We start from the raw sequence: 21,779 nt of genomic DNA on the forward strand, positions 1-21,779 counted from the left end.
TGTGTTAGTTTCAGGTGTACAGCAGAGTGATTCAGTTATACATATACATATATCGATTCTTTTTCAGATTCTTTTCCCACATAGGTTATTACATAATATTGAGTAGAGTTCCCTGTACTATACAGTAGGTCCTTGTTGATTATCTATTTTATATATAGTAGTGTGTATATGTTAATCCCAAACTCCCAATTTATCCTTCCTCCTCACCTTTCCCCTTTGCAGACCTTGCATTCTTAACCACTCTGCTCTGATACGGTGTCTTTATGAATGAACGAGTGAATGAATGAATGAATGAATGATGTTTTAGACACTGTGGTGAACTCAAAGTAGAGTCACTCTCCTGATCCTGACAATTCTCCCTCAACCAGGAATAGCCCAACCAATACATGAGATGGGGCTCCCTCTGGTCCTGTTGTGCTGTGGCACCCCTCCCTCCCCCCCACCTTCACCCCAAGAAATACCTGGTTGGTCTAGGAATAAACCTAGAATAATCAGAACATTTCTCCTGGGAATTTAAAATATTTTAATGGAGTGACCGAAGGTTCCCACAGCTTCCGCACAACTGTCCTCCCAGTGCCTCAGTTTAGCACCTCGTGTTTCTTAGATGCACTCAATATTTTGTTGCTAAGACCTGTAGTATCGCTCCCACGGGGAAGCAGAAAGGCTGGCCAGGGGGTATTAATCTACAGAGCAGAGTCTGGTGGTAGAAGATTTACTAACAGATGCAGGCAGGTCCATAACAGCTCCAGATCTTATACTCCTGGTTTAGAATCTGCCTTCTGGGACCATTTTGTTCTGGTTTCACCCCAAAGCAGGTACTTACCAGCCCCTCCTGCTTCTAACTTCCAGAATCTTGGTAAGTGAAGCTGGCCCTGCTGTGTCCCCTGTTTTCTTGATTTTTGCTGAGCAAAATGATTCAGGTTTCCTGGTTCGGGCCCTCATTTCTATTTTCAGGTCGATTCCTTTGGTCCCGACAAAGATATTTTTGACTAACAACCCCACCTCCCCCCCCTAAAAAAAAAAAATCTGACCCCAACTCTTCACTATTCTCATCATTTCATGATTCGGCCTACCTTGGCATTGAATAATTCTCTGAGTTTTCTTCAGCAAACACGGTCTAATTCTCTTTTTCCTCAGGGGCCTCTACGTTGGACCATGTAAGGATTATAGATGTTGAATTAATGTTGTACCTAAATGAATCAGCAAACTCACTGGAAGTTTGAAAATGTTCAAATATCTAAAACTAGAAGTTTTGAAATGTTTTCTCCACGTACAAACAAAATGTTTCATTCAGCATTTCTTTAGCTTTACCAGGAAATCTAGATATTTATAGTTTCTCATTATATGAGACTTGACATGAAGCCTTCCGGGGTGATCCAGCCCACATGTTTACCCCTTGGTCTAAATTCCTCTATGCCTGCCTGTAATTCATTCAGTGCTCAGAGAACAATACAGGGAAGGGTTTTGGTTAATATTTCATGTGGGTTTGTCTGGCCTCCTCATTTTGACTGTGGTTTCCCTGAGAGCGGAGCATTGCGAGAGTTAGGGGCTCTGGTAGGTCTCTAAGCCTCCGAGTGCTAACCATTCTGTGACTTTTGCTGATAATGAAACCGTCTGTCAGGGTAAGTCATTTGCTGGTCACTCCTTCTGAGTCTGTGGATACCAGACATTATCTGTGCATCTCATTCAAGTTCTTTGTAAGACTCAATAATTTGGTAATTTTTAGTAGGGAGACGTTTTAGGATTGGTAATTTCCAGTTATCTTTCTTGAGCTAATTAAATGTTTTCAGTTAATGTACTTTTTTTTTCATTTTAGTGGATACGGTATCAAGGTAATCCAGAAATAACAAGTTGCTTAGAAAAGTGTTCCCCATTTTGTATACCCAGTTGTTTTACTTGTTTCTCTGTTCAGAGATATAAAATGACATTTCATTGCTCATTGCATAACCTTTTGGGTAATCATGTGAATTCTGACTTTTCAGAGTAGTGGAAATAACTCTCCTGCTATCTTCATATGGAAAAAGAGTGAACAAGGATTGTTGTCACTTCTGTTTCAGTTTCAGGGTTGCAGCAATGCATGTCTCACCTCCTGGGTTGTTTTTTTTTTAAATTTTCTATTATGTGCCTGGGTGTATTGACTAGTGACACAAATCTTTTAATTTCAGATAAAGTCAGGCACAGTGTGTAAGATGAATTGTATAATATTAGTAGATATCCCACTTCCTCCTCTCCTCTTTCCTGATTATCACATGGTAAACCAACATATAGTGATGTCAGCTGACAAGACTGTACAGTTCTTCATTACTTACGAAGTACTCTCATGGATATTTTCTCCTTTAATTCTCATAAAAGCCTGGCAAAACAGATATAATAAGTATTATTACTATTGTTGTCTGTATTCGAATTCTATAGATGAGGAAAGAGACCCTGGGAGAGATTAGGGGACCACCCAACGTTACCCAAGAAGTAAGGTGCAGAGGCCCAGTATGCTGTGCTCTCACTACTTGACTAAAAGAGGCAAGTCCAGTACCTTAGGTCAGGTTTCCTGGAAACAAACTCTGAGATTTGCACACAAGAAATTTATGAGGAGGTGCCCTGGGAATAACACTTGGCAGGGAGGGAGGGCAGCAGGATTACGCAGAGGGAAGAATTAACTGCAGCGCACGTACAATGGTGGTCTCAACAGTGGGGAGCTTTGGAGGTGGGATGGCCCTTCAGAATCGTTCTGCCACCATGAAGCAAGGGAGCTGGTCACTGTGTCGCCAACATCACGTGGCCTGCATTCAGGCAGAAAGTGTAATCTTGGACAAAGCAACTCCCTTTAGTCAAGGGCAATTCCTGGAGCTGTGAACCTTCCGCAGCCATTGTTCCTGGCAGCCGGGGGAACAGGGGCCTTGGTCGTGAAGGGATCTGAGTATCACATCATCCACTACATTTCTCTGGAAGACAGCGTTCTCTGCGAGGGCCTTGCCGTTTCTTTCTAACCCAGATCATTGCCCTGATGAGTGAAGCCCAGAAAGCTGGCATTAAGGCCCTTAAGGATTTCAAATAGCCAACCAGAGAGCAAGAAGACAGTAGCCTTCATCCTGGGAAGATTAGTCGCAGAAGAGCCAGGTGAGGCTTGGCTAGGATGAGTGGAGTGGGGTGCACAGTAGAGAAAGCTAACCAAACACCCAGGCTGTCCAGACCACCGACAGAAGTGCTGGTCTTTGCTGCAATTCAAGGCTTTACCCTTGTTAAATGGTAAACAATTTTGTGATATTAAGCTACATTTTCTCTCTCTTCTCTCCATCCTCCCCTTTCCCTTTTTTATAAGCCTTTGACAGGCCCCAGACTGTTCCAGTGAATCTCAGTATGTAGCCTGTAGGTTATAAGATCAGAATTGCCTGAGATATTTTAAAACATCCTCTATGAACCAAGGAACAACAACAAAAAGAAAACAGAAAGGGAAGTCCAGGCCAACTTTCAAGATCTACTAGAACAGAATCTTTAAAAGTGGAGCCCATGAATCGACATTTTCAACACATTTTCCCCAGATGATTTTGATCCATGCTATGGTTTAAGACCCGTTGCCCTGAACCATTATGCCCTTGAGGGTGACCAAGCCTATTGGAATTTTTCAGATTAGCAAGAAGCCATGGGAACTGTGGAACAGAGGAGCACCTGAGCCTTAATCCCAGCAGGCTTGATATAGTGATATTCACCCCTTGTCTTTCATAGCATATTCCTGGTGTGGCCAATGGGGAGCCTGGCCCAAATTCCTTGGCTGGCTTCTGACCAGGATTGCTGGAGAGAGGCAGATGTTTCTGGCTTGGCTTTTTACTATCTTGATAACTGGGGGAGAGATGCCAAATTCCTGGAATAGTTGTAGATAAAAGCCGGGGTGGGGGGGGGATCAGTGAATTTATAAGAATCAGTAAACTTCCTAGGAGAGTAAGATTTTCCAGAAAAATCTTATGCCAGATGAAACTTTGAGGTGCTGTCTTAAAGCTTTAAATGACTGTCTAATAGGATGAGACAGATTAACTGTGTCAGGAAAATATATTATCTGATTCATTGAAATGGGGAATAATTATTTTTCTTCAAAAGGAAAAACACTGAATTTGAGTCAGGTCATTGTCGGAAATGTTAGTCACCTAAAGAATAATCTGGTAAAACTCCTAGCACATATTGATATGTTTGGTTCACTCCTGCAGTACCAAATTGCTCTAGTTCCTATACCTTCAATGCTTTATGCCTTTGCTCAGGTTGTCTCTGCCTGGTCCCTTCCCCTTCTCCTTGCCCGCTAACCCCTGTTAAACCGTTTAGAATCAGCTCAGACATCACCTTCTCTAGGAAGCCTTCCCTTCCCCTTATCCAGTTGAGTTCACCATTTTCTACTGAGCTCAGAAAGTAAACCCATATGTCCCCCTATTATTACATTTTTTTATCATTATCCTCCCTACCAGCCTGTGAGCACCTTGAGGGCAATGACTGTCTTCTTCATCTTGGTGTACAGGACACCTAGCCTCATCAAAAAGGATCGAAAGACATAATCAGTCTAGCAAGCATAGTTATTCAACAGATATTTATTGAGCCTCTTCTATTAGCTGGACATTTTGGGGTGCATGGAAAACACAGTAAGTACAGCCCTTGACCCCATGGAGCTTATTGGCAAGCAAAGAAGACAAGCAATGAAACAATTAACAATGGAATATGATGAATATTAGGAAAGAGGAGGTATAAGAAAGTGTGAGATCATGGAGTCAGGAACGCAGCTTAATCTAAGGTCAGAGAAAGTGTCCCACTCTTATGAAACACAATTTATATAAAAATAGAAGCTATGAGCCTGGCTTTGGTTATAAGACAAGGGACCTCTTTTTAAACAAAGGAAGATCTTTTGGTCTCTGTAGTTCAAAACTGACCCATCCTTCACATGCATGTGTGTGTGTGTGCGTGGTGTGTGTTTATAGTATGTGAGTGCACACACTGGCAAAGAGAGAACAAGAAAATGACTCCTTCATTTATTGAATAAAATAGATGCTGAGGAACAGGGAAGGAAGTTTCTGTGTGTCTCTTTCCATGTGCCATTGCTAGAAGCTAATTTGTTAATATTTTAATATGTAATATACAGTAAAATGATGTAAACTTAAAGCTCTGAAAATCATGAGATTATATTACAGCTTTTTCAGAGTTAATTTTAAGAATCTGATGATTATGGCCTAGGAGGGCGCTTGACAGATTTGCCTTTGGGTCTTATTATAGACCAAGGTTGCAGAACCTTTGCTTAGAGGTCAGTGTCTGCTCTGACTTCTCATCTTTCCACTTCACTTTCTCAGCTCTGCTGAGAGGGGATGCAACACTTGTATTGCAGTTGGTAGCCTCTACCTGGTTTAGCAGCTCAACTCATGCTAATTCCCCAATGGATGCTAATACCATCCATTGGGGAATTCCCTGGCAGTCCAGTGGTTAGGACTTGGCACGTTCACTGCCAAAGCCCAGGTTCAGTCCCTGGTTCAAAAAAAGAAAAAAAGGATACCATCCATTTGGCTGATCGCAGAGAAGGGAGGATTAAGTCATCATGGGGCAGCATTTACTAGATGTAGATGCAGGTGTAGAATGCTCTGCTGTATCTCATTTAAGTCAACATAAACATATCTACACCATCCAGCATCTCAAAACAACGTTGATACTAAAAACTGGAATTAAAGACTATAGTGCAAGTGAAATATAACTCAGACTGGAAGTGTGATTTTTAAGTGAATGGACATGTGATGTCCTATGATGACCATCTGCAATGTTTTCTCACATCTTTACTTCCATGCTTTGGCATATTCCTTGGTATTGCAAGTAATACTCAATATATGTTCTAATTTTTTTCTTGCTTTTACTATAAATATTGTATATAGGGAGTATATGAATGGTGAGGAAATAATTCTAAACATTTGTTCTTACACTTTCTATTTTGCATAGTTCGAGCTTGGTTTATTGCTGCAGTGTAGGTGGGTGACGAGTTTAACCACTGTGAATCCAATTGAATACTTTTGTAAATTATGTCAACTTTTATGTTTTCATTGAGAATGAGAATTTTTTAATAAAAAGCTATGGTGGTGAACTGTAATATTTTTCTCCTTTTGGAAATGTAGAACTCTTTAGAGGATGAAGCTTATCCCTTAAAGAGTCAAAACTATAGTAGTGTCAACTCATCTGAAAAGCTTAACAGTTTGTAGAAGAAAATTCCATGTAGTCAGCATAATTTTGTTGTTGTTTAATTAGAAAACTTCTCAAGGTATTAATTGCCCTTTGCTGAAACTTAGAGTGCCACGAACATTTTCTCCTTTCTGTTGACATCTAGATACCTACACCTACCACTGACAGCAGCATAAATACACAATAGTATTTTCAATTTTATTCTTTCCATCTAGTAACTAAAGCATCGATAAACATTGTATTGTGATTTCCCCCCCTCATTTTTGTCTACGTTAATAAGTCTAAATTAGTATCTTATTTTTAATTTGTATTTATTTGCTAAAGAGCAGATACTATCATTTCATATTTTTATTGAGAATATTTTATCTCCTGTGATTGTCTTTCTGTATATCGTCTTATCAGTTGAGGTTGTCTATTCACATAATTTTGTGTACCTACCTAATGTCTATTATGTTTTGTGCAAATATTTTCTTCCAATCTCTTGCTTTAATTTTTAGTATTTATCATTCTTTCTTGTTGCATAGAGATTTCAAATTTTATATAATCAGATTTGGTTGTCTTTTTCTTTGAGAGTTCTTCCACAACCTCAAATCCCATAGAAAGTTATTATCCCAGAGTACTGATAAATATTCCACTTTATTTTCTAGTAATACTTCTGTTACTGATGTTTGCATTTTTAATTCTTTGATGTTCTTGAGGTATATTATGGGGTCTTTGGTAAGGATTAGAGAGAAATACATTCTTGCTAGTCAATTACATCATCTAGTTGCTTAAATTTTTTCCTCCCCTATTATTTTTTGATGGCTGCTTCTTCATAAACTAATATTTTATATATAATTGGTATATTTCTCCATGTTTTATTTGTGTCCATTTATCTAATTTTCAGGTTGGCAAAAGTATCACGTTTTTAATTATTGTCTTATAATAGGTGTTAATATCTGCTAGGGCTTCCCCCGCTTCACCAGTGCTGTGTTCTTTTCAATTTCTAAAAAAATTAATTATTTATCATTTGAGCTTTATTTTAGGATCACTTTCTTTTTCAGATTTTTTTTTAACCCTGGCAGGAATTTTGGATTTAGTTCAGTCAAAATATTAACTTGAGGAGAGTTTCAGATTCCACTTATAAATGTGTGTAAGTGTTCAGTCTAAAGCAGAACCTGTAAAGAGATGTTTACATGAGAAAGAGAGAGAGAAAGAAGTGAGCAGACAAGACGGAGGATTCCTAAAGAGTTCCTGCTTAGCGCCAAGCCAAACTCATAAATTCACACCATTGCCCTTTGGATTAGTGTTTTGGATATCTAGAAAGCCTTTTTTCTTCCTTCCTGCTTTCTTCCCTCCCACCCTTCTTTTCTGCGTCCCTTCCTGCCCTCCTTCTTTCCTCTTTCTCTCTCTAGTTTTTAGTTTCATCAAACTTACTCATACATAATTAGAGTCAACTAGTTCCATAAAACATTTAATGAAAAATAAAAGTCTAATGACAAAAAGTCTGTTTAATTTCCCCCTTCCGAAAGGCAACTACTTTCGACTATTTTTGCTGTTTCTTTTAGTATTTATATTCATGTCTCTAAATAACACTCTTCTGTTACTATTTCTTGATTGTTTTTTGTTTTGTTTTAGGCATGACCTATTGACTGCTCTGTATGGAAGATGGTGTTTTAGCTCATTTTCACACCTTTTCCCCAGACACGCACCCTTTCTGTCCCCTCCTCCCATCCTCCCAACACAATTCCATTCTAACTTGTTAGATCAGTATTCCATGATTTTATTTTTATGATTATGAAAATGCTAGTCACAGCTGAGCCATGTATTATATCATGATTATTTCCTGCAACTACATAATGTTTTTTCTGGAAGTTAATTGGTTTTTATTGTTGTTGTTAGTTTCATTTACACTCACAACCTACTCAACCCCAAATTGTCTAAATCTCTGCTCCAGCAATTTTGACCCATAAGGCATTCTATCAGTTTCATTTTTCTGAAGAAATCTCTCCTGCCGCCTACTCACCTAATCTAGACAGATATCTTTTCAGCCAGGTTCATAGTTATTATCTTAGAGTTTCCGTTTGCCATCATCCTGGAATGCCTTTGCCTCTTTCCTCTGTTAGAACTCACGTTAGGATTCTTTATTTTGTATATTTTCTGCTTCATTTCCTTATTTCCTGAGAAAGAGAACATAGGATATAAAAAAATTTTGAGACTTTGTAAATCTGAGAATGTCTTTATTCTACTCTCACATTTGATTGATGGTTTGATTGAATTCTGGGTTGAAAATACATCTTCCTCAAAAGTTTAAAAGGCATTGTTCCATTAGCTTTTTTTAAAATAAATTTTTATTTATTTTTATTTTTGGCTGTGTTGGGTCTTCATTGCTGAGCACGGGCTTTCTCTAGTTGCGGCAAGCGGAGGCTACTCTTCGTCATGGTGCGTGGACTTATTGCAGTGGCTTCTCTTGTTGCGGAGCACGGGCTCTAGGCATGCAGGCTTCAGTAGTTGTGGCTCGCAGGCTCAGCAGCTGTGACTTGTGGGCTCTAGAGTGCAGGCTCAGTAGTTGTGGCACACGGGCCCAGCTGCTCCGTGGCATGTGGGATCCTCCCGGACCGGGGCTCGAACCTGTGTGCCCTGAATTGGCAGGCGGATTCTTAACCACAGTGCAACCAGGGAAGTCCCAAGTTTTTTGTCTTTTTTTTTTTTTAATATGTATTTATTTATTTGGCTGCGCTGGGTCTTAGTTGCAGCATGCGGAATCTTTTAGTTGCGGCATGCGGGTTCTAGTTCCCTGACCAGGGATCGAACCCGGGTGCCCTGCATTGGGAGCTTGGATTCTGAGCCACTGGACCACCAGGGAAGTCCCTAAGTGGGCAAGTTTTGAATTTGGATAGGGATTGGGAGGGGTGAGATATCTCTGGTTGCAGGGCAGGATGACGTGGCCGTAGTAGAGTTTCTTTGGGCCAGGACAGACTAAGGGCAGTGAAGTTAAAAGTGAGTAGCTCTCATTTACAGATTTTCCTGTTGATAGTTACGGAGAGTGTGTATGTTTACCAACATTAGTAAAACCATAAGTATCATGTGAGAAAATACTTGCCTTTGTTGAGAACTCACTCACTGTGTCTCAGGCACCTTACTGAGCGCCCCTGGAGATGGATAGTGTTTTTCCAGTTTGCTGAGAGCTGGGAATCCACTGCAGGTTTATTCGACTTTGCAGCATGATTTAAATTCTAAGCTGTTATATCTTCATGTCATAGATGACACCAGTTATTGAAATTAAGAAAAATTTTGTAATTACACAGACAACTGAAGATGTATTTCCCTCATTGTCTTCATAGTTATGTCTTTAAATTGTTGAGAATGAGCAAGTTACATAAGTTTAGTTTCAGCTATACCTATATTTTAAATATTTCAAAAGTCTTATTTCACATTTTTGAAATTTTCGTTTATGTCTTTAAAAATGCTTTCTGGGCTCCCCTGGTGGCGCAGTGGTTGAGAATCTGCTTGCCAATGCAGGGGACACGGGTTCGAGCCCTGGTCTGGGAAGATCCCACATGCCGCGGAGCAACTAGGCCTGTGAGCCACAACTACTGAGCCTGCGCGTCTGGAGCCTGTGCTCCGCAACAAGAGAGGCCGCGATAGCGAGAGGCCCGCGCACGGCGATGAAGAGTGGCCCCCGCTTGCCACAACAGGAGAAAGCCCTCGCACAGAAACGAAGACCCAACACAGCCATTAATAAATAAATTTAAAAAAAAAAGCTTTCTATAAACATTTTTTGCTTATCTAAAAAATATATATATATATATATTTTTTTTTTTTTTTTTTTTTTTGGCGGTACGCGGGCCTCTCACTGTTGTGGCCTCTCCCGTTGCGGAGCACAGGCTCTGGACGCGCAGGCTCAGCGGCCATGGCTCACGGGCCCAGCCGCTCCGCGGCATGTGGGATCTTCCCGGACCAGGGCACGAACCCGTGTCCCCTGCATCGGCAGGCGGACGCTCAACCACTGCGCCACCAGGGAAGCCCTAAAATATATATTTTTAAAGGACTGAGACCATGACTCTTTTGCCCACTGAGTTAACCTCATCCCCTCTTATTTCCTGGCACATAGTACAATAGATACTCACAAAATACCTGTTGAATAAACACATGAAAGTGTCTGTCCCAGTGGCTTGTGCAGGCATATGTGTCCTGAAGATGTGCACAAGAACATTAAATCACATAGTCTATATTACTTAGAAGCTAGTTAACACAGTGCCCAACTTGGTTTAGCTAACAAGATGCCATGATTTCTACACTCTTGAATATATTTTAGTTAATACAATTGAGATTTTTAAAAAATATAATGTTAAAATCTTATTACAGTATAATGAATGCTCAACAGAAAAGTGAAAGGTATGATATTTAAAATTGTATGTGTTGGGCTTCCCTGGTGGCGCAGTGGTTGGGAGTCCACCTGCCGATGCAGGGGACACGGCTTCGTGCCCCAGTCCGGGAGGATCCCACGTGCCGCGGAGCGGCTGGGCCTGTGAGCCATGGCTGCTGAGCCTGCGCGTCCGGAGCCTGTGCTCCGCAACGGGAAAGGCCGCAACAGAGGCCCGCGTACCGTAAAAAAAAAAAAAAAAAAAAAAAATTGTATGTGTTTCATGGTTGCTGGTAATTATTCTACATGGATATTGATAGTTTCTTCATGAGAGAACAAATAAAGTTATTCTTTAGCTATAGAATTTTCTGCAGTTTTGGTCGGATAGGAGGTTATCCCCTGATTCCAATTATGAAAGTTACCAATTACCACTGCAAAGATGCAGCATCTCTTTAATACAAAATAGAAGCTCAGATATAAGGGAAATTTAAAATTCTGTTAATTTAAAAAAATCTGTAAGATTATATTTTTGATGTTGATTCTATATTAGTAATAAGCAACACAACTGCTATGTGGAACAGTTTATATTGGGGTAAATGTATAAGAAATTTGGTCAGCTTCTGCTTTTTAGTTTGTCAGTTTTGTTTTCAAAAAGTTGTTATTTGTCTTCTTTGATAAGTGTAATGTGAGATATTCCCTTCAAATTTCATTATGATAAATGAGTTTGTTTCCTTGGACATCTTGTATACAGTAAATGCAAGGCATTTAACTCATACTTTGCTGAGGTTCTGAGTGAACATAGGGCATTAATATTCTGTCACTTGAGTTAGGAATAATATAGAAACTGATATTAGAATAGTTGTTGGGTTTTTCAGTATCATTTAAAATCACTTGGTCTGCACATGTTTCTTAAGGAGTAGTACTTGTAGTATTTTAAATGAACTACCTGGTGAAATAAACTGATTGTGAGTGGCAACTGTGCAAAATAATAACTCCTAACACCATGTTTGTAAACGACGTTTAAATTTACAGAGTGCTTTTATATACATTATCTACCTCATTTACTGATCAAAAAAGAAACCCTTATGAGATAGTGTCATTGCCAATTTACAGATGGAGAAACTGACACTCAGAGATATGAAATGTCTCCCTCTACTTTATACAGCTAGAGAAGGAAGCGGGGAGCAGTCCTCTGACACCCAGGGGAGTGCTTTTTCTCGCACGCGCCACATTTGTTTTCAGGACTCAAGCCAGTTAGCTGATGAGCAAGACTTCTTCCCAGTATGTTCCTGGAAAGCAAAACAAACACCGCTCCCCCACGAGCAACAAAACCTCATGGGGTGGGGAATGGGGCTTACCTCTGTGAGACGTTTATGAGGGAGATGTTCGAAGGATGTTTACTGAATTAAAATTGTCCATCTGTTCCCACAAGAAAGCCTAGCCACTGACTTTACAAACCCTGAGTCCTGAACATAGCAGTCCTCAGACTGGCTTAGGCACTTCAAGACTCAGTCTCCCAAGTGTGTGGAATCGGAGTAACCGCTTTGGGATTCTTAAGTGTGAAAGTAAAACATGAGGATTCTCTCTCTTTTTTAAAGAATTTCCTTTCCCTTTCCAGGTTGCCCTCGGTGTTCCTTTTTACCTGATACCACCTGCACGAAAATGTTGGTGGTGGAAAGTATGGTGGTACCTGCCCTATAGTCCTGCATCCCTGAGGGGTCCCCTGGCAGGAGGAAACCCAGAGAACTCTTGCAGTTTACGAGGAAAATGTTCCATAGTTCACAGTATCAGGGTCAGTTCTTCTGGATGCTGTCTCTTAAGAATTCACAACTTTCTAGATTAGAAAAGAGTCTGGAAGAATATGTATTAGCCTTTTATCATTGGTTATTTTATAGTCATTATATATAGTGGTATTAAACGATGAGACATGTTTACTTTCCATGTAAAACAATTCTGTCATTGGATTATTTCTTCTTTTCAAAGAGCAAGGGTTGCATTCATACTCAGAAAAAAAGAAATTTTTACAAAAAAAGAGTTGGAAAAAAAAGTTATTGTAAACCTTAAACAATCTGGTGACCCACAGGTATTAGTGTTCACTTACGATTATGAGATGAGTAACAAACTGTTAGTAATAAACTGTTAGCAGTATATCAACAAATGCACTATTTATACTAATAGTTACTGAATCTGCATTCATTCTTTGAGTAAATTAAAATCACAGAATAGACGATAATCGGGCGTATATACAGAGTGCTTACTGTCTGCTGGGCACTCTTCTAAGAGCTTTACCTGGATTATCTCATTTAATTCTCTTCCTCATCTTACGCAGTTGGTATTTATACATGTGGAAGATAAGGCAGAGAGAAGGTGACTGCAAGGAATTGTGACATCAGCAGACGTTTGAAAAGCACTTATCTATTAGGAATCGCCCTCTCTTACTGCTGGGAACCCTGAAACCAGTGAGAGAGCCCAGGTTAGTCCCAGGGGTGGCAGAGTTTGTCTTCTCAGGCTGGACACTTAGCCACTCTCTTCCACTGCCCTGAGTGGATGTGGAATTCTAACCAGATTCTACAACTGAGAAGCAGTATCCTGATTACCTTAAACACTCTGAAAGACTAGTAGGGTCTTAATCCACTTCTAATGTTCCTTAGGAACCTGGTACACATTACACTAATTTTTATTCTTTTTCATTTGTTAGCAAGAATTGTCTCTGGTTCAGTCTTGGATGACAAAGGGAGGTTTGGAATATGGCAGGAGAGTCGTGTTTGGAAGTTGTATTTTGCCTAACTGGTGTTCTTTACTTTAGTGATCTGAACAATAGACTTGTGATACACTTAACTATCTACCTCCATTTCAAAACTGGCTTTTCAAGTTTTCAGAACCTCTTATCACACTGAAACTCAGCCAAGGTTAGAACTGCCTAGTATCTCTGTGCTGTCCTGCCCCCACTGCTCAAGAACCCCGATTTAGCATACTGCATTATCAAACAGCTTCTGCAGAATCTTGCTTGTGGAGGCTGCTTGTGTATGAGATAATCTTTTTTTAGCATCATTTTTTTTTTCTCCTCACCATGCTTATGACCATATTCCTCAAAAGGAAAGGAAGACTGTCCTCAGACGTGTTAAGAAACACATGCTCCTTTTATGTGTATGCTTTACATTAACGTTTGTATACAATATGAATAGAAAATTGTAAATGTATACTGAATCAAAATCCAGGTGTGTACTTAGGCCATGATCATCAAGTAGGTGTCATATATCAACAGGACAATTATTATGTTTGTGTTTTTTAATTGTAGCAGTGAACTCTGTTCATTGCAATGAATGCAACAGTATTTACTTTCCAAAAATTATGATTGATCCATGAGTCTCATCGTCCTCCTAGGTCCTGTTTAAGAAGAACACACATCTTGGGGTATAGAGAAACCTAAAGAGGGGTGTATCAGTTAGCTTTGTCAGGGTAACAAACCATCACCAAATCACGATTTGTTATCTCTTATGGTTATGAGGGTTAAATGAGATAATCTATGTAAAACTTCTACCACAGTAGCTGGCAGAAAGTAAATACTGAGTGCTTCTTCCAATGGCGTCACTTGGCCTTAGTCATGCAGATGGAGCGGTGGGTCACCTGGGGGCTGGCCTCTCTTTCCATATGATCATCATCCTCCAGGAGGCTAGCCTGAGCTTCCACACATAGAGCTTTCAGAGCTCTTAGTAGTAAGAGGGGACAAGCCCCAGTATGCTAGTGCTATTCAAGCCTCTGCTTGCAGCATGTTTTCTGTTGTCCTCTCGGTCAAAGAAAGTCTCACGGCCAAACCCAGATTAGAAGAGTAGAGAAATTAATGCTACTTTTTTTTTTTGAGAATTATACTTTTTGTTTTAATACAAATAATGTAAGCATGCATTCATATAAGTATATAGATTGACAGTTAGCTTTTCCCCCTCAACTAGAGAACTATTAAAAACACTTTGCCAGGGCTTCCCTGGTGGCACAGTGGTTGAGAGTCCGCCTGCCGATGCAGGGGACATGGGTTCATGCCCCGGTCCGGGAGGATCCCACATGCCACGGAGCGGCTGGGCCCGTGAGCCATGGCCGCTGAGCCTGCGCGTCCAGAACCTGTGCTCCGCAACGGGAAAGGCCACAACAGTGAGAGGCCCGTGTACCGAAAAAGAAAAACAACAACAAAAAACACTTTGCCAGACAGAACCAGTTAATATGTTGACCACGGCTCAACACAGGCTGGTCTCCTTTTCTTCCATGTGCTCCCCAGGTTCTGTTGTACCTTCTCTTCTAGGGGTACCCCACTTATTTCCAGGGCTCTGACTTTCCTAGCCCTTTGCCCTCCCTGTGAGTTGCCACACACTGACTGCTAAGAAGGCAGCAGATTACTGCCAATGAAGCTTCGCCTCACTCTCCCAAAATGCCCAAGGTTAAGAGCTTTTATTAAGAGGGCATGTCTTTTCCATCAACACCACTTGTTGATCAGGGGTACTGCTAAGAATTTGTGGCTGGTTTGTTTGTTTGTTTTTTGGCAATCAAATATAGTCTGCCTTTGGTAAAAATGACTCACATTTCTCCTGCAAGAAACACTCCCCCCATCGTAGGATTTTCAGAAGCCTCATCCCATTAAGGCATCAGCCTCTGAGTCCAGAGGCTTATCCATGATCTGCATCACTTCTGGATACAGATGAGACCCCTCAGATACAGCCCTTGAGATGTGGATCCTCTTGATCCTGAGACAATGAACTTTTTAGTTATCTAGTTATCATAGATAACGATCATATATCTATATAGCATATAGATATATATACTCTCTATATAACATAACTATCATATATTTTAGTTATCTAGTTATCATAGTTTTTAGTTATCATAAACAAGTTACTTCCCCATACACACCCAACGTATCATGGTGAAATAGGGAAAAGATAACCCCCGCAAAACTACAGAAACAATATAAACAGCATCAGCACTCCACAGCAGCTCTATCCAGGTCCGTGCTGCTAGGTGTCCCCCCACTCCTGAGCAAGGGGAGGTCCCTTGATTAGGACCCAGTTCTCTTCCTCGGGAATGGGTCACTGGTGTCTATTTCTCTACTGCTCTTGGCTCTACCCTCTGAAACATTCTTCCTTTTCCATAAGAAATGGCTTATTTTTGCTTCTAAATAACTTCCTTAGCCTAGTTCTTACTGTAAAAACTCGAGCATCCAGAGGCCTCTTTTTCTTTGAATGGTCTCTGTCTCCTTTAGGTCATACTTTTGTGCTTGTTAGTAAAACTCTCTTAAAAACGTTGTGCATTTCCTAAGACTCCCGTAGGGTTCAGGCCCCTGAAACCCACAGCCAGAATTTTTTTTCTGGTCAGACATATCTGTCTCTGCTGTGGGTTGAGCATCAAGCTGCTATGAGACAGTGCCTCAGGGAGTCTTAGAGGCCCTTTTGTCCAGCTGAGAAGCGCTATGAGGCACCACGTTAAATTTTACAAAGGTCTTCACTCTGAGGCCATTTCTTGCTCTAAAATTCTTGTCCTCTAGCTGAAGAGACTGGAGAGAGAAAAGATTTTCTTTTCCAGTCACATGAGTTCTGGTTCTTCTCTATTTTCTCTAAATAATGCTTATTAACCAGATAATTCATTTTTCAGCTCATCCCTCTTTTGCAGAACCTTATATGCGGCTAGAAACACTCAGTGAACTCTTGCAACATTCTTCCTGGAGATCTTTGCAGCTAACTTCAAAGTTCATTGTGTATCTTTCATGCTGCCACAGACATCACTTTTGCCAGTTGTTTTGCTGCAGCAGAATGTGGGTTGCCTTTTTCCCTGACTGCTGTACAGTTTCCTCATCGCTTCTCCAGTCTCCACAAACAGTTTGCATGCTATTTTTCTGGGTTTTGCTAATAGTTATCTCACTACTTTTCACCTGCTGTCTGGTCCCAGAGCTGATACTGAATATTTTAGGTTTTTGTTATGGCAACATGCTACTTCTAGGTACCAATTTCTGTATGTTAGTTTTTGTGGCTTAAGAAACTGCTACAAATCTTAATGGCTTCAACAGCAATGATTAATTATTTCTCACAGTTCTTTCGATTGGTTGATCCATCTTCTGTTGGTGTCTCCTGGCTCATTCATGTAGCTACAGTCAGTCGGTGGGTTAGCTGTGGGCTGGGTTCAGCTGGGATTACTAAAACCCCTGGGTCTCATCCTCCTGCAGGCTAGCCCAGGCTTCTTCATATGGTTGTATCAGGGGTCTGTTACAAGAGTAATAAGCTCTTTTGCACAAGTGCTTTTCAAGCCTCTGCTTGCATTATATTTACTAACATCTCATTAGCCAGAGCAAGTTCCAGTCTAATGGCCACACTCCAAATTCAAGAAGTTGAGAAATAGTCTATACCTGTTGATTGGAAGACATGGAAAGAATGTTGGTTGAAAAGTTTTTTTCAACTGTTTACAAAGAGTATGTACATATTTGGGGGGGAAAGAATGGGCCACGTAGGAAGTCAGGTCAAGAAAGTAGGTTATGAATTGATAGTCATCATATCATGGAAATAATCTAACAATTTGGTTCTTTCATAGTTATTGTGAAGATTGTTGATGGGTTGGTTATATGTTTACTGGGTTATATATTGTTTACTGGGTTGGTTATATATTGTTTACTGGGTTGGTTATATATTGTTTACTGGGTTGTCCAGGAAAAAGGCAGGCTCACATTGGACACTCAGTTTGCCACTGACTGAGTTAGTTTTTCTTTCCTTGCTTTACTTAGTTTCGACTCTAGAGTGTTGCTGACCCACTTATAGCTTACCATTGTTAAATGCTTGGTTTTTATATAATTTCTTGGTCTGATACAACCTGTATGGGGAGAGAGAGGAATGTCAACAGCAGTATATGGAGATGACTGTGGTAAGGTTTGACCTTGTAACCATGAGGAAAGAGAAACATTTCAAAATAAAAGTGTATCATCACACAGTTCAGAGATGTTAGTAATGATAATCTGAGTCACCAGTAAATTGTGTCCAATGTTCTCTCTTTAAGGAAGCAATGAAATATGTCAATGCAGTTTAGAAGAGGATTTCCAACAAAAAGGAGTGAATAATTTTCAAGTTTGAAGGGAGAAACTTTGGTTAGGTAAAAGTTGCTTACACAAGAAAACCTCATGCACTGATGATGTTGGATAACTGAGATTTTTCTGCAGTCGTGTAAAAAATGCCAGCTGAAAATAATAATTTGTTTCCTTGGAGGATTAAAGAGGAGTAACCAGCCAACAGGATTAGGATCAGTGGCTTATAGGACTTTAAGAGGAAGAGGAACAGAAAAAGAAATGTAAAAATTCTGTGGGATTGTCCTTAGCTAGTATTATGAGTTGGAAAAGAAAAGTCATTCATGATCCTGAAAACTCTATTGACTTCTCTTTTTAAAAATACTCCATAAAAAAACTTTATATTTTTATGAAATATAAAGTTTAATTAAACCAGACTCAATGATTTATTCCCCATCATTTTTTCTTTCTACATAGATTTCCTCTGTATTTTCCAGACAAAAGTTTGCTTCACATTCCAAGGCCAAAGCCAAATCAGATGTAAGATACAGCAACAACTGTGTTTGTTTGTGAATGCTGATACAGATAACAGTAGAAAAACTCATATGGATGATTTGACCCTTGAACCTGGAGCGCTCCTCTCTTTACTTTCTCCCTTAGCAAGGCCATCTGCTAGCATTCCCTCAATTGTCAATTCTATGCCCCTGACTGTAAAACTTCTGCCTCCAAGTATCAGTGCTTTGGTATTTCAAAAGTCTTGGGTCAGTCATAACCACAGTGAATCTTTGTTAGAAGAGAATTATCTGTGATTGCTAATAATTTTGTGGGCTTTTGGACAGTTGTGATGAGTGACTACCTGATTGAGTGCTCTAATAACTGAAACATTACAGTGTTGGGGAAACTGATATGAAGAGATTATTGTGGGAGAGAAGGTAATGTTTGTAATAGTGAAAAGGTTTTCATGTGTTCATCCAGATCTATGTTATTAGAAGCTAATAATTGCTCCAAATATAAAACCTCAATTAGGGAATGCTACGATCTGGATGCTTGTGTTCCCCCCAAAATTGATGTGTTGAAATCCTAACCCCCAAGGTGATGGTATTGGGAGGTGAGGTCTTTGGGAAGTGACTAGGTCATGAGGGTGGAGCCCTCATGAATGGGATTAGTGGCCCCATAAAAGAGACCCCAGAGAGCTTGCTTGCCACTTCTGCCATGTGAGGTTACCGTGAGAAGAAGGCCGAGGAAGCAGGCCTTTATGAACGAGGAAGCAGGCCTTTACCAGACACAGAACCTGACCATGCTGGCACCCTGATTTCAGACTTCCAGCCTCCAGAACTGTGAGAAATAAATTTCCGTTGTTTATAAGCAAATTTCTGTTGCTTATAAGCCATCCAGTATGTAGTATGTTGTTACAGCAACTCAGATGGACTAAGACAGGGAGTAAGTTCCCTATAAGATTAACGATTTCAGAAACCTTTTTAGGGCGAGGCTCAGGAAAAAGACGCTAGTGTAGCTTTGTGGTTTACAGAATCTCTCAATTCAGATTTTCTGGATTCAGATCTCAGTTCCATATTTATTAACTGTGTGACTTTAGGCAAATTGCTTAAAACACCAGGTTTTACTTATTTGAGTGAAATTATTATTTATGGATCTGAATCAACCTGGCTGGGAAAGTACACTCCTTGCCCTTTAAGGGTCGTGTTACTATGATGTGTCCTAAAAAGTAACCGCTAAATTACTGTGACACAGGACCTATGGGATTTCCTGGCCCCTGCTGCAGGTCTGTGGTGGTGATGGGTAGGAGGGACTGGGCAAGGTGGTTGAGAAAGGTGTTTTCAGGGTGATCCCATAGGGCTGTGCAAGTTGTGTTCAGCACAGGGATGAGGGGGGCTGGAAACCTGTCCCATGCCCAGATTATCAGTTCCTGTGCCCTGGAGCAGGGCTGCATCCACCCAGAGATGTCATATGGCAGATGTCATATGGTCCCTACACAAGGGCTCATCAAGGCACCATATGGACCAGTGGTGGACCTAGGCATAAAGACACATTCTGATTTGTAATCATCATTTTCTTTTAACAAGATTTTAAAAATTCATATAAAATCAGGATATAGGAGATAGAGATTATAAAATCTGAAAATCAAAATGTGGGTGCTACATTTTTTGTGTGTGTGTGGGATTTTTTTTTTTTTTTTTTTGGCCACACCCTGAGGCACGCAGGATCTTAGTTCCCCGACCAGGGATTGAACCTGTGCCCCCTGCAGGGGAAGCACGGAGTCTTAATCACTGGACCGCCAGGGAAGTCCCTGGGTGCTACGTTTCAAGTCACTGCTTGAAAGTGCTCATTTGGAGCATATGTCTGGGGGCAGGATCTTTTTAGTTTTACCTGTAATTGAATCCTCTGTGTGTTTATATGTGTGTGTATGTGTGTGTCTAAATGTGTACTTTAGTTTCTGTTGAAACAAGAATCCTAAACTTTCTGGACTCACATTACATACGAGTAGCCTCTAAAACATCTCTTCATTGTAAATACAGAAAGGAAAGCTCTTCCATGCTTTTGGATTCCTTCCCCTCCTGTAATCTATAAGTTGATCTCCATAATAAACCTCATATGATTTGTATATCTGCTGCTCTGCATTGTATCTCCCTGTGTCTGAAGTTTCTCACATATTGCTGCGAAACAGGGATAGGTTTTTATTTTTTCCTGGTAGTAGGCAAAATTTACTCAGTATAGGTATTGCTTACGGTATTATAATGCATGTATTATATAAAGATCTCTTTTAAACTTAATTCTCTCTTTAAAGACCTTATCTCCAAATAGAATTATATTCTGAAGTACTGGGATTAGGGCTTCAACATATGAATTTCTGGTGGACAGGAGGGGGCTGGGGGCAACTTAGCCCGAAACTATGTACAAACAGTTTTTTTCTTGTTCTCCTTAAAATAAGTCAGCACAAAGCCTCTCTTTTATGATCAGAGATATGACTATGTGTTGTTGTTTATAACTGGTTCCCTTAGAAGCAAGTAAGGAATAATGCTTTCATTGGTTATTCCTTGTAGCACCCAGCATGTTGCGTTGTTTAGGTAGTCATAACTCCCACTCATTGATCTTCTGAGGTAGGTAGAAACCTATTTTCTGAATCTTCCTTTCCCTATCTTTCTGAATCCTTCCGTATCAGTTGTTTGCTTATCAAAACTGCCCCAACCTGGGGACTATTATCATTCAGTATTGCATGATGTTTATGAATAAAAAGCTGCTATGGTAAGTATCTATGGAATGGGTCATAAATTTGAATGTGCATTAAAATCACCCATAGGTCATCCTAGACCCTCTGAATCAGAACCTCCATGGTCGCAGGCATCTGTAATGTTTGTGGCTCTCCAAAAGTTGCTGTTGCCTCCTTAAGTCTGAGAGTCACTGAGCTACCATCATCTGTCTTTATTTTCTCTTACATCAAATCATATTGCCCAACGAAAGAGGGCGTACATAATTTCCCCAACTTCCCTATGGGATTCAGGTCTCAGGACAGATGACATGCGTGCCTGAAAAGAAAATTAGAAAACAGAAGCAGATTTCTGGTAGCTGGTTGTAAATTTTCTTTTAAATTCTTCATCTCCATGTGAATCAAAGCAGGGTTCATTTTAACAACTTTATGAATACAATTTACCAAAGTTTATTACATTATCCTTTATCATAATGAGATAGGAAAGTCAACAGAATTGTTTGACTTTTCTTTCTCATTTGCTATAGTTCCCTTTTTCAGATATCACCGTATAGAGCTAGGCTCTTGAATGTGTAGCTTATTTTGATGTTCTTTCTATGCCTACTTCTATATTTTGGTATAACTACAGTAAGGAGTACATTTTAACCTTTTTTTTGTTTTAACATCTTTATTGGAGTATAATTGCTTTACAATGGTGTGTTAGCTTCTGCTTTATAACAAAGTGAATCAGCTATACATATACATATATCCCCATATCTCCTCCCTGTTGCGTCTTCCTCCCACCCTCCGTATCCCACCTCACTAGGTGGTCACAAAGCACCAGGCTGATCTCCCTGTGCTATGTGGCTGCTTCCCACTAGCTATCTGTTTTACATTTGGTAGTGTATATATGTCAATGCTGCTCTCTCACTTCGTCCCAGCTTACCCTTCCCCCTCCCCGTGTCCTCAAGTCCATTCTCTAAGTCTGCGTCTTTATTCCTGTCCTGCCCCTA

General features: G+C 40.2%; 1 protein-coding gene across 2 annotated transcripts in view; it reads left to right on the forward strand.

Moving 5' to 3' along the window:
* STX11 (syntaxin 11) overlaps positions 1–21,779 on the forward strand; it is a 38,530-nt gene that overhangs the window by 3,144 nt on the left and 13,607 nt on the right. The window contains exon 1 of one of the 2 annotated variants that reach the window (XM_019951796.3): positions 12,864–13,007. The exons of the other annotated variant lie outside the window; for it this stretch is intronic. The gene's annotated coding sequence lies outside the window, so the exon portion shown is untranslated. Of the gene's footprint in view, positions 1–12,863; positions 13,008–21,779 lie in introns of those variants that run through there. 2 annotated transcript variants of the gene reach the window in all.

This window comes from Tursiops truncatus, chromosome 12 (assembly GCF_011762595.2).
Source record: "Tursiops truncatus isolate mTurTru1 chromosome 12, mTurTru1.mat.Y, whole genome shotgun sequence".
Lineage (NCBI taxonomy): Eukaryota > Metazoa > Chordata > Mammalia > Artiodactyla > Delphinidae > Tursiops > Tursiops truncatus.